This window comes from Mobula birostris, chromosome 21 (genome assembly GCF_030028105.1).
Source record: "Mobula birostris isolate sMobBir1 chromosome 21, sMobBir1.hap1, whole genome shotgun sequence".
Taxonomy (NCBI): Eukaryota; Metazoa; Chordata; class Chondrichthyes; order Myliobatiformes; family Myliobatidae; genus Mobula; species Mobula birostris.
Genome location: NC_092390.1, coordinates 37415085 through 37429071, shown reverse-complemented (window position 1 = coordinate 37429071; position 13987 = coordinate 37415085). Strand labels below are relative to the sequence as shown.

The following is a 13987-nucleotide window of genomic DNA, read 5'->3' as shown; positions in this document are numbered from 1 at the left end:
TTTTTTCCTTCATCGTGAATCCTTTGGACAGGACCAGCAGGAAAGTCGCGTCTATGAAGAAATCCTTCTCCAGAGAAGTCTCTCCCAATTGAATGTATAGATCTGTTGGACTTTCGAATTTACCATTTTAAGAACTGTATCTGACTTTACCGCTTTAAGAACTGTTTTTGCATTTAACGCTTTAAGAACCAGTGCAGAGTGACGATTTGTTGAACGGCTGCATTGCGGTTAACTTCCGGTTAAGGTTTTCATTTGTTTTTTTTTATTGTTTATCCATGTTTAATAAATGTTTGGATGTTTTTATATAACCTGTCTCGATTGATATTCATTGTCGCCGGTTACATAACATTATCTTGTTATCTCATGTTCTTGTTATTTATTGCTATTTATTTATATTTGCATTTGCACAGTTTGTTGTGCTCTGCACCCCAGTTGGTCTTTCAATGATCCTGTTATAGTTATTATTCTCAAACAAGAGAAAATCTCCAGATGCTGGAAATCCAAGCAACACACACAAAATGCTGGAGGAACTCAGCAGGCCAGGCAGCATCAATGGAAAGAGAGTACAGTTGATGTTTCGGACCGACATACTTCATCGGGACTCATGAAGGGAGTTGGCCCAAAATGTTGACTGTACTCTTTTCCATAGATGCTGAATGGCCTGCTGCATTCCTCCAGCATTTTGTGTGTGTTGCTTAGTTATTATTCTATAGATTTGCTGAGTATGCCTGCAGGAAAATTAACCTCGGGGTTGTATATATTTTGATTATAAAATTTACTTTGAACTTTGAACTTTAAACTTTAATCATAGTGATTATTAACTCTAGCCCAGATATTTTTGATTATCTTATTTGGTTCATCTAATAGGTAAATAAGAAAAATGGGGTGTCATTGGCAAAGAACAACTTTCAGACTCAATATGCAGTATGCAACTTGAATAATTTCTTCTTCAAATCTTGAAGCTGCAATTCCTTACTTCCTTAGCCATTTAAACCCCAAAGTGGATGTCTTCTAATCCCAATGAACCCATTTACCACAGCTTCTTTTTCACTCTTTAAATTAGATGGTATCCTACTCTCTGGCCTTTTAAATGAAGGAACCATTCCTCCTCTTAGATGGACTGTGTGAGCAGAATTATCTGCGGCTTAATGTGAAAAAGACTAAGGAGCTGGTGGTAGACCTGAGGAGAGCTAAGGTACCGGTGACCCCTGTTTCCATCCAGGGAGTCAGTGTGGACATGGTGGAGGATTACAAATACCTGGGGATACGAATTGACAATAAACTGGACTGGTCAAAGAACACTGAGGCTGTCTACAAGAAGGGTCAGAGCCGTCTCTATTTCCTGAGGAGACTGAGATCCTTTAACATCTGCCGGACGATGCTGAGGATGTTCTACAAGTCTGTGGTGGCCAGTGCTATCGTGTTTGCTGTTGTGTGCTGGGGCAGCAGGCTGCGGGTAGCAGACACCAACAGAATCAACAAACTCATTCGTAAGGCCAGTGATGTTGTGGGGATGGAACTGGACTCTCTGACGGTGGTGTCTGAAAAGAGGATGCTGTCCAAGTTGCATGCCATCTTGGACAATGTCTCCCATCCACTACATAATGTACTGGATGGGCACAGGAGTACATTCAACCAGAGACTCATTCCACTGAGATGTAACACAGAGCGTCATAGGAAGTCATTCCTGCCTGTGGCCATCAAACTTTACAACTCCTCCATTGGAGGGTCAGACACCCTGAGCCAATAGGCTGGTCCTGGACTTATTTCCTGGCATAATTTACATATTACTATTTAACTATTTATGGTTTTATTACTATTTATTACTTATGGTGCAACTGTAACGAAAACCAATTTCCCCCGGGATCAATAGAGTATGACTATGAAGTAAGTAATTCCATGGGACCATTTTGAAGAAGAGCAGGGTTTTTCTTCTTGTTACCTGGTCAGTATTTGTTCTCAAGCAATGTGAATAAAAAAAAAGGTTATCTGAAGATAGTATAAATTGGTTTGTCTGGGAATTTGGTGTGTGTCTTGAAAAGTCTTGAGGCTCTGAGAGGTATAATGTGATTGGTAGTTCTTTATTTTCCGTAAACTGCTGTGATCTGAACATGAACTTGGTTTATATTGCAGCGAACTAAAGCATCCTGTATTTGGACAATTGGCAAAGAATATATTAACCTTAAGTTGAAATTGTCATACATACAGTGCAAAGAAGATAATCTCATAACGTTTTCAGGGCTGTTTCAAAGGACCTTTAGATGATAAGTGGATCATCTGAATTATTAAATTATATATATATATAAAATCGGGGCTTCTGCAGAACATCAAACCTTTTATCAGTTCTGCAGACTAACCTAGTTGTTTGCTCCCAAGGATATTCTGAGTGGAAATAACCTTCAGATGATGAAATCTGAACACTGAAGTTTTAATTTATGAGATGTTTTATGTTTCTATATGGCCTCTGGTACAGAAGGCAACATTCTCAGATGCTGAAGCATGCTAATTTATAGCATAGTTAATGTAAAAAGCACAGACAATCCGTGGCTATGAAACCAAAATTACCTTTAGGTTTCTTAGAAAAGTAAATGGTTAAATGGGTCATCTAACATTGGCAATCACCCCATCTTAATGTAAAAAGTGTTACACTCTCTTGTTTGTGATTGGACACTCACTTGGTAGTACTTTTGTCAAGGAGACAAATATACACCTCTGTGTGTGTGTGTGTGTGTGTGTGTGTGTGTGTGTGTGTGTGTGTGAGAGACCTTTTTGTATCCTACTGGACCTTAGCCTACAACTTAACTTTATTGAACTCTGACTGATAATTTCAATCAGAGGATTTGTCTAGGGAAATGAAAATAGATGATGCTGCTGTATGTTATGTGGTCTTTCCCTTGTGTCTTCATGGTTTGGCAATTCAGAATGACAGAGAATTAGGAACTTAACAGTATTAACCAGACAAACATTAGTCAATGGTTTCTCCCTGATTAATTAGCATTGAATTGACAACTAGAGTAATTTGTGTAAAAGAAGTTAATGCTAGGAATAAATTAGACATTGCCCCCTCTACTCCACTTCACTCTGCTCAGTATCCACCCAAATGCTGGGTACACACTGATAGTCTTCAAGCCTCTGCTCCACACTGTGTATTATTTCTGTTCCAACATGGATCTTCCAGCACAGCCAGCATATGAAACATATTGCTGACTCTCCAAGCATTAATCTAGCTGCTTTTCTCTTTGCTGATATTGATCCTGGTTCCTGCCTTGGAGGTCACCTTCATTTCCTTTCTCTTTTACTTCCCTCCCCCAAACTACTTCCTCCTGATGCTGTGACCCAACTAGTTTCATTTCAAATCATTCTGATTTCTTAATTTCTCTTATTGAAGGAGAAATACAAACAATTTCCTGTTGTCAAAGAAAATAAAGAGGATAGAGTCTGTTTGTAGGTAAACACTGGGTGACAAGTTACTAAGTAAACTGAAAGTGATAATGATCTTCGTTTATACACTCTACCTGTCTCATTAAAATAATTTTAAAAGTTTTGTACAAGTGAAATAACATGTTTCAAGAATTATACAGTGGATTTTGGTTCATAGGGGCAGCTGCTTATTTAGCACAACTCTTAAAGAACAAAAAACTAATTGAGAAAATAGTGAATTTCCTTCAATTTTTTTTTGAGACGCTATGCCATTTAATTGGGAAAGGAGACTGTTGCTGAGCAGGCTGTAACTAGTGTCGGTCATGTACACTTGCATGGCCGTTAGACACTACACCCTGCTTTGTGCAGACAGTTTTTGAATAGTCAGTTGCTTGTGTTTTTGTTCAAAAAGCAGCGAGTTTTGTCACTGATGATTGAACTACAAAGAACTTGACAATCATCCTGAACGTTACAATGAAAATGAAGATTTGGAGGATGCAATCGTTGAAAGCAGAGTATAAAGGCAGTCCATTATCTGCATCAGGTGTATGCACTGATTTTGTTCATTTACAGTTAATCAAAAGATCATGGTGGTATACACTGGATGAATTCCTCCATTGATAACAATTACAAACTAATACACATTTTTTGTATAGTATTGTAGTGGTATTGGTATTCACAGAATCATAGAGAAGTACAACACAGAAGCAGGCCTTTCTGGCCATCCAGTCCATGCTGAAACCATTTAAACTACCTCCACCCATCAACCTGCACTGGGACCATGGCCCTCCATTCCCCTATCATCCATGTATCTATACAAATTTCTCTAAAATTTTGAAATTGAGCTGCTTTCATGCACCACCTGCGCTGGCAGCTCATTCCAAGGCCTCACGACCCTCTGAGTGAAGAACCTCATGTTCCTCTTAAACTTTTTAACTTTCACCCTTAACCCATGAGCTCTGGTTGTAGACCCATACAAGCTCAGTGGAAAAAGGCTGCTTGCATTTACCCTATCTATGCCCCTCATAATTTTGTATACCTCTATCAATTCGCCTCTCAATCTTCTACGTTCTAAGAATTATGGTCCTAACCTATTCAATCTTTCCTTATAACTCAGGTCCTCCAGACCCGGCAACAACCTTGTAATTTTTCTCTGCACTCTTTCAACCTTGTTTACATCTTTCCTGTAGGTAGGTGACCAGAACTGCACACAATACTCCAAGTTAGGCCTCACCAAAGTCTTATACAAGTTCAGCATAACATCCCTTCTCCTGTACTCAGTATATTGATTTATGAAGGACAATATGCCAAAAGCTTTCTTTATGATTCTATCTACATGTGATGCCACTTTCAACAAATTATGGACCCGTGTTCCCTGTTCCATTTGTTCTACCACATTGCTCAGTGCCCTACCATTCACTGTGTAAGATCCTACCAAAGTGCAAAAAAAAAGCCATTTTTCAGCCCATTTTTCCAGTTGATGCAGACCTCTCTACAAGCCACGATAGCCTTCCACACTATGCACTCCGCCCTCAATCTTGGTGTCATCCACAAATTTGCTGATCCAGTTTGATAGGGATGACAAACAACAAAGGACCCAGCACCAATCCCTATGGAACACCGCTAGTCACAGGCCTCCAGTCAGAGAGGCAACTATCCACTACCACTCTCTGGTTTCTCACACAAAACCAATGTCTAATCCAATTTACTAACTCATCTTGAATGTCAAACGACTGAACCTTCTTGACCAACCTCCCAAGCGGAGCCTTGTTAAATGCCTTGCTAACGTCCACTGTCATTACAAGGATGTTGCCGGGACTTGAGAAACTCAGTTACAGAGAAAGGTTGAATAGGTTAGGACTTTATTCCCTGGAGCGTAGAAGAATAAGGGGAGATTTGATAGAGGTATATAAAATTATGATGGGTATAGATAGAGTGAATGCAAGCAGGCTTTTTCCACTGAGGCAAGGGGAGAAAAAAACCAGAGGACATGGGTTAAGGGTGAGGGGGGAAAAGTTTAAAGGGAACATTAGGGGGGGCTTCTTCACACAGAGAGTGGTGGGAGTATGGAATGAGCTGCCAGACGAGGTGGTAAATGTGGGTTCTTTTTTAACATTTAAGAATAAATTGGACAGATACATGGATGGGAGGCATATGGAGGGATATGGTCCGTGTGCAGGTCAGTGGGACTAGGCAGAAAATGGTTCGGCACAGCCAAGAAGGGCCAAAGGGCCTGTTTCTGTGCTGTAGTTTCTATGGTTCTATGGTTCTATGGTCTTGCTTTCATCCACTTTCCTAATAACTTCCTCGAAAAGATTGGTTTGATATGACCTACCACACACAAAGCCACGCTGACTATCCTTAATCAGTCCATGTCTATCCAAATGCATATATATCCAGTCCCTTAGATTACCTTCCAATAACTTTCCCACAACTGATGCAGACTCACTGGCCTATAATTTCCTGGTTTATGTTTAGAGCCTTTTTTTTTACCAGCAGAACACTGGCTGTCCTCCAATCCTCAGGTACCTCTCCTTTCGCTAAGGATGATTTAAATATCTCTGCTAGGGCCCTGGCAATTTCTCCGCTTGCCTCCTGTAGGGTCCAATGGAACACCTTGTCAGGCCCTGAGGATTTATCCAGCCTGACTTGCCTCAGGTTAGCCAGCACTTCCTCCTCTGTAATCTGTATATGGTTCATGAAGCTGCTTTGCCTGACTTTTATAAACTCCATGTCCATCCCCTGAATAAATACAGATGCAACAGATTTATTTAAGATCTCCGCCATCTGTTTTGGCTCTGTACATGGATTACCATTCCGGTCTTCCAGAGGACCAGTTTTGTTCCTTGCAATTCTGTTGCTCTTGACATATCTGTAGAATCCCTTGGGATTCTCCTTCACCTTGTCTGTTTGAGCAACTTTCTGCTTTCTTTTACCCCTCCTGATTTCTTTCTTAAGTGTTCTGATTTGTTCTGTATTTCATTTAAATATGTAATTTGTTACTCAGTTAAACAGCAGTTTTGTCTTTTATATACTTTTTAACTATTTCCATGAAACTTTGGTTCATTGGGGCAGCCGCTTAATTAGGCCAAAATGTGCTGGTCTCGATGTGTCCCAATTAACTGGAATCCACTGGAGTTGCAGGATGATGAATATGAATCAGCTTTCAAATCAGCTCTTATTTCTGTTCTCTGCCAAGCAGACCAGTGCTAATTTGAGCCATGGTTAATAGAGTGCTCAATACCCCACATAATCTTTTGTGGAATGGCAATCTGTAAATAAGACTTGATGCCTGAACAATGAATATTTTTGTTTTCTAGGTGAAAAGGGCTGCTCCAGACCTGAGGACACTAGGTTCCTTATCTTTCTCTAATCCCTGTTTACTTTTCTACAATTAACATTTTGCCAGTCACATGGTCTTGCATTGTTATAGCTAGCTCAATATGTCTTTGAGTAAACTGAGTACATCACCAGTCAGTGTTTGCAAATATTTCTATTGTTTTGCTGAGAATCTCTTGTGCTCCCTTCAGTCTGGAGTTGTCCATATTCATATGACTGTGATTGTGGTTTGGCTGAACGGTGGTGCTGACGACCTTTTAAGGTATGAATATATAATGTTAATAATCGCTGCTGCATAGACAAGACTGATTTATGTTTGTGAAAGTGCATTAAATTTAATGCAAATTGAAGAAATGATGCTGGGCATCAGTGAATTGATGGTTTCCAGATTTTCTTGTTTTCTGCACATTTCTATTACATTGTCTCTACTAACCAGTACGAGAAATGTATTTTTATTCTGGAGTGACTTAAGAGGTGAGGCGGTGCTGTGTGAAATTCAGTATGGGATTAAATCTTGGCAAGGCGTTCACTTCCCTCCAGGCTGCTACCACTGCCTCTGCTGGGAGAGTAAAATAAATGTATTCGTGCAGTGGACTACAGCTCTCAAATATCTGCGAGCCCTCTTAATCTCCAGACGATTGACTCTAGTGGAAGTATCCAACCACCAGAATGGACTGACAGGTAAGCAACAGGTGTCAGCAACTGTTGTTTCTCGAATAAATCAGGGATGCCTTTTTGTAGAGCATTTCAGCATGCACATGAAGAGTGTGTGCTAAACTAAGCCTCTACCCCAGAAAGTTTCATTTTCTAAAGTTCAAACTGATTCAACTCTTTTAATAGTTTCATGAGGCATGTTTGCAATTGGATAGAATAGTTACTCATTTAGAGCCAACATTTAAGACATTTGTATTACAGTTTATTTTTTTTTAAAAAAGTTATTAAAATGCCTGCAGCCAACATTACAGGCTTTGACAAACAATAAGGCTTGCTTAGCAAACTGTAGAGAGAAACCTTTAACTTTCTGCCTGGAAATAATTTGTTGTTTGAGATCAAACTGTGTCAAATATTTGTTAAGCATTTAAATTTTAGTACACTCATGTAATTCTGATTACCAGTGCAGTTCTGATTGTTTTAAACATTCAGATTATAGTGCTTTAAAAAAAAATAAATCTAAGTTCTCAATGTTTATTTTGTATGTTTGGACGCCACTCATAACTATTTAAGATCAGCCTCTCATTGAAGTGGGCGTTTTGATTTTGGTTCAGATTCAGGTTAATCTTCCAGCTCAAAATCAACGGAGTTGTAAGGTGCGAATGCAAGTTTAGCGAAGCTGGGTGCTCTGAGCATTCCACTCAAGCAGCCGTCTGTCCGATCTCAAGATGGTGCTAGACCTTCCTTTGGTTGAATGTACTGCAGCTGGTCAAAGCAATCATTTTTACTTCATTAGAAATGTGACTTGGACTTCGTAGAATTAAAACTGGCTAATACAAACAAAAGCTTGTAGTACATTGATGTCTGTTCTACCTTACTAAGAAACCTCCTTCTGCAGAATTTAGTGTTTATAATTGCTTTTTGATCAAAATTCTACAATTGAACTGAGGCTAGAGTTCACATTTGCAGGATTAACAATGTAAACCATAGGCAAAGGAAAAGGTAATAGTGATAATTTACAACAGTTGTTTTGTAGCTCTGTTTGTAACTGATGGCAGTAATTCCCAGGCAAAGAGAAAACATTGATTTGAATGGTGATATTTTGCTTATGGTTCTGTTAGTTTTTCCCCACAGCTGGATAGGTTTAGATAATGGCAGCTGGAATCAATCAGCTTGGTAATTCAGTGATGTTCTGGGAAATTTTAAAAGCATCGGGTTTGAGGAAACAATGCAACTCCACAGGGCAGATCTGCCAGTGACACCAGGTCAGAGAAATGCCCAGCTATAGCTGGTGGTCATATGGGGTGCTGGATGTGGGGTGGGGTGGAGTTGGCGGCGGGGGGTGGTGCAGGGTTGTGGTAAAGAGTCATTGCAACAAACAAGCTCAAACTGAGTAAAATCAATGCAAGAAATGAAAACCATGTGGTTAGTGAGAAAGAAATTTTAAGTGGTAACTCAGTCTTGAGATTCAAATAATCTAGTAGTGTTTATTGTGATTAAACTCATCTGAACTCAGATTAGCATTCTGCAGCCCCTGGCTTGAAGCTACCAGGCTGTATAAATCCACAAGTGTGTACTTCAAACCGGGCTGCTTGTGAAAAGATGTACAGTGCATTCTGGTTAATCGGGACAGCCTGTAAAGAACAAAAGACAATCGAGAAACTCGTCAGGATCCCCTACATTTATTTGGGACACTCTGACATTTAATTGCTACGGGAGATTCTTGCTGAACAATTCGTATCTAGCGCCAGTCTCATGCGCTTGTGTGGCCGTTAGACATTACACCATACTTAGAGCGAATAGTTTTTAAATAGCGTCAATTGTGTGTGTTTATGTTCACAAAGCAGTGATTTTTATCACTGATCACTGGCAAGAAAAAAGCAATAAGACAATTCGGAACTGCTTTGCTCACAGGGGATCAAGCAGTCAGGCTTGGAGATGCCAGCAATGCTGGGAGTGAAAATGAAACGATTTAACTACTTCAGCTAGTTAGGAACTATGGAGAATTTGAAGGTTTTGACCATCATCTTGAATGTTATAAGGAAAATGAAGATTTGGAGGGTGCCATCATCGCAAGTGCTGTATGAAGGCAATTCATTATCTACAAGAGGTGTCTGTGCTGATTTTATTCATTTGACGGTGGGTGAAAGAGCTAACAGATCTAAGTGTGCGAGATATCATTGACACTGCATGGGATCGTTCGATGTGGAAAGCCATGATCACCCAAGCATGTAACGCACAAGGCACATGAAGAAGAAGATGGTGGTTGAAAGTCATATCCAACAATGTCAGGAAAACCTGTGCAGGAGTGCTTTCAAGTGAAGAAGCTGTTGCTCTGGAGCAGTTCTACTCTCACGACCTCGAAAGTCCGGGTCCAGTGGTACGTGTAGCCGTCGCAACTGGGGGTCTGCCTTGGATACGGTGGATGACTAGGGCTCCATGACTTCTCCTGTTCCTCATCATGCCCTTTGCTGTCCATGGAGTGATGCAGAACCATGTTCCTGGTCGTTGGACCTCACAGTAGATCTCAATTGCCCTGTCTGCCGGAGCTGATTTCATTTACTATCAATCAGAAGAACACAGTAGTGTAAACTGGATGAATTCCTCTATCAATAACTATTAAGAACTAATACCCAGTTTTATGATAGTGTAGAGGCATCAGTAGCATTCTAATTTGTTCTGTAAACAACAGGAATTCTGCAGATGCTGGAAATTTAAGCAACACACATCAAAGTTGCTGGTGAACGCAGCAGGCCAGGCAGCATCTCTAGGAAGAGGTACAGTCGACGTTTCAGGCCGAGACCCTTCGTCAGGACTAACTGAAGGAAGAGTTAGTAAGAGATTTGAAAGTGGGAGGGGGAGGGGGAGATCCAAAATGATAGGAGAATGATAGTTACTAACTCTTCCTTCAGTTAGTCCTGACGAAGGGTCTCGGCCTGAAACGTCGACTGTACCTCTCCCTAGAGATGCTGCCTGGCCTGCTAATTTGTTCTGTATTCATTTTAATGCAATTAAACAGAAGTTAGTCTTTTTTATACCTTTTTTTTAGCTATTTCTGTGAAAATTGGGCTAATTGTGGCAGCCACTTAATTGGGCCAAAATGTACTGGTCCCGATGTGTCCCAATTAACCAGAACCCACTATATATCTATGATACCTCTTCCACGTGCAGTCACTTTTCTTTGATATTTAAAGACACATGCAAAGCAATAGTTTAAAATCCACCCTCCACTTCAGTACTCTGGCATACAATCTCACGACTGTTTCTTCTCCACTTCAATACTGTGGCACACTTTCTCATAACTACTTCCATTAATATAGTTGATTCAGGCAGACCCAATCATTTATTAATCAACATTCTACCTGATCAGCAATAAGAGGACAACCAGAGCGTCATAGTGACATACTGTGCAGAAACTGACCATTTGTCTCACCGTTTCTATTGCCAACCATTAAATACATCTATAACTAATCTCATTTACTAGCAATTTCTTTGTACTGCCTTGAATTCTTGCAGGGCATCCTAAAGCACTTTACAGCCAACAAATGTACTTTTGAAGTAGCACTATTTTAATATGGGAAATGCAGTGTGCATTTTGTTCACAGCAACCTCTCCTAAGTACTACAGTGGTAATTTCAGAAAATATCATTAAATAAGGTTGAGAGCTATGGTTTAACCAAGCTATCTGGGAGCAAATCCCTTCTTAGGGCACCATTATGTAGCCAAGTAAGGCTATTCATGGAAAAGACACATAATATTGCTAAGATGCGAATGTGATTTGCTAATCAGATTTTGAATGTATTACATTTCTGCAGAGGTGCTAGATTTGAAATTGTGCCATGGGATCTTCTGAACCTGCATGAGTGCAGAAGGTGGGTGTTTTATTCTCTCATCAAATAACCTCTGACAAAATTGTACCCAAGTGTCAGCTGGATTGTTTGTACAGTATTTAAGTTTCAAAGTGGGACATGGACCCAGAACATCTGACTCAGGAGTGAGAGTGCTAACATCTGTGCCATCTCTATAACCTAAACTTTACAAACAAAAAAGTGCTTTTCAGTGAATAAGCTTGATTTCAATGAAAAACGAATGTAACAAATTGCAAACCTATAAATGTCAGTTTATATTTTTTCCATTCATATTTATTAAATGTTGAAACCTTTTCTTCTGAGGCTGTGCCCTCTGGTTCTAGGCTCCCTCACTGTAGGAAACAACCTCCCCACGTCCACTCTATCTAGGCCTTTCAATATGCGAAAGGTTTCAACGAGAACCCCTGTCATTCTTCTAAACTCCAGTGAGTACAGGCCCAGAGCTATCAAATGCTCCTCCTGTGTTAACCCTTTCATTCCTGGGATCATTCTTGCGTATCTTCTCTGTACCCTCTCCAACTGCAGCACATCATTTCTTCGATAAGGTGGCTGAAACTACTCATCTTGCCTCATTGTTAACTTCCATCCCATCAAATTTGGTCTTAAACAATTTACGTGGCCCTTTCTGGATTGTGTCTTAAACGGAGTCAGATTGTCTGCACATGTGGTGACCTCACAATGAGCTTCAGACTATACATCTATTCCACCCCTTTTGCTTTCCATTTCTGTCTCCACAATATCATCAAACTGCACTCAGTGCTGAGACCATCATTCATAATTTGACTTGATTCTACAAATGCATTTACGGCTAACTTCCCTGATTATCTTTCTCTGTGAATGTGAGTTTAGCTGCAACTCTTCCTGCCTAAACAACATTTTACAGTATGCCCTATTCAATCATCATATGTAGCAACTCGTCTGCCCTACAGCCATCAGGCTCCTGACCCAGAATGGTTAATTTCATTCACTACACTGAACTGATTTCACAACCTACACGCCCTTTTTCAAGTCCTCTACAACCCATGTTCTCAGTATTATATATTTTTTTATTTCCACAATTTGATTCCCTTTGCACATTGTTTGTTTGTCAATCTTTGTAAATAGCTACAAGAAAATAAATCTCAAGTTAGTATATGGTAAAATATATGTACTTTGATAGTAAATTTATTTTAGCTCTGACTTTGATTTTGACTCCCAGTTGTGTCAGGGTTCTAAAATTTTCATCCCTTCTTTCAAATCCCCCCAAATTCCATGCCTTCAAATCCCTGTATCTCTGCAAGTTCCTCAGGCCCTATTCTCTTAATTCCAGCATCTTGATCATTCATCAGTTTTACTTGCTCCATTACTGGTGGCCATGCCTTCAGCTACTAACACTGTAAGTTCTAGAATCCCCTTCCAAAGCTTCACCACTTCTCGACCCTTTCTGCTGCCTTCATGCCTCTTAAAAGATGATGCATCATTCTGCTCAGTGTCACATTTTGTTTCATAACGATTTAAATGAAATCTGCTTGAAATCTTTTTGCAATAGTAAAGGCACTTAGCAAATTCTTCTGTTACATGATGAAGCTACACTCAGGTTGGAGGAACACCACCTTATGTTCTGCCTGCGTAGCCTCCAACCTGATGTCGATTTCTGTAACTTTTGGCAATTTCTCCTCCCTCCCTCTTCTCTCTTTATCCTGCCCCATTCTGGCTCCCCTTTTACACTGTCGCTTCTCCTCGCCTGCCTATCACCTCCCCCTGGAGCCACTCCTTGTTTCCTTTCTCCCATGATCCACTCTTCGTCAGCCCTTCACCTTTTCCACCTATCACCTCACCTCATCCGCCCCTCCACCAGTCTATCTTCCCCCTCATCTAGCTTGAGCTATCACCCCCTTCCCCCCCACCATTGATTCATTTCCATAGATGCTGCCTGACCTGCTGAGTTCCTCCAGCATTTTGTGTGTGTTGCTGTGGATTTCCAGCGCCAGCAGAACTTCTCACGTTTATGATCACAGAAATCTACTGGTTATAAGTTTAATTCGTATTACCAGCACCTGCAATGTTTTGATCACCTGACTGATAATATTTTCAGGACACCATGATGGAGCTAAGCAAGGTTATATATTAGAGATATGCACAAGATTGTGTGAGATGTGAATGTGATTCGCCAAACAGACATTACATGCACTTAATTTCTGCAGATAGGGCATCCCAAGGAATGTAAAGCATGCAACAAGAGCCCAATTAAAACAGCTTTTCTGTCACCCGGGACTGGCCACTGCAGACAGCCTCGAACAAACAGCTTTGCTATGGCACAGTCCCGCCTGCTGCTGCCAGCATTCAGTGAGCTGCCGTCACACTCGTTTAGCTTTGGGAAAGATCCAGCATTAGCACCAATATAATGGAAACAGTTAGCCTATTCGAAACAGAAAGGCAAGCTAATACCACCGACATCACAACACAAACACAATTTACAAGCCCTAAACACAAGGAGATTCTGCAGATGCTGGAAATCCAGAGTAACTCACGCAAAATGCTGGGGGAGCTCAGCAGGGCAGGTAGTATCTATGGAAATGAATCACAGTTTATGTTTCAGGCCTAGATGCTTCATCTGGACTGGAAAGGAAGGGGGTAGCAGCTGGGTGGAATTGGGAGGGGGCGGGGGGGGGATAGTTTGTTGAGTGTGACAGTGCCCATGTCTAAGCTTCTGGATTCCTGACCCATGA

General features: G+C 40.6%; 1 protein-coding gene and 1 long non-coding RNA gene across 8 annotated transcripts in view; one reads left to right on the top strand and one right to left on the bottom strand.

Moving 5' to 3' along the window:
* The window catches only part of plce1 (phospholipase C, epsilon 1), a 479606-nt gene that overhangs the window by 143799 nt on the left and 321820 nt on the right, over nt 1-13987 (top strand). The gene's annotated exons all lie outside the window — the stretch shown is intronic.
* LOC140185733 (uncharacterized) overlaps nt 9943-13987 on the bottom strand; it is a 52042-nt gene continuing 47997 nt past the window's right edge. Inside the window, exon 3 of the long non-coding RNA XR_011882710.1 lies at nt 9943-9972. This is a non-coding gene — a long non-coding RNA (uncharacterized lncRNA). The remainder of the gene's footprint in view (nt 9973-13987) is intronic.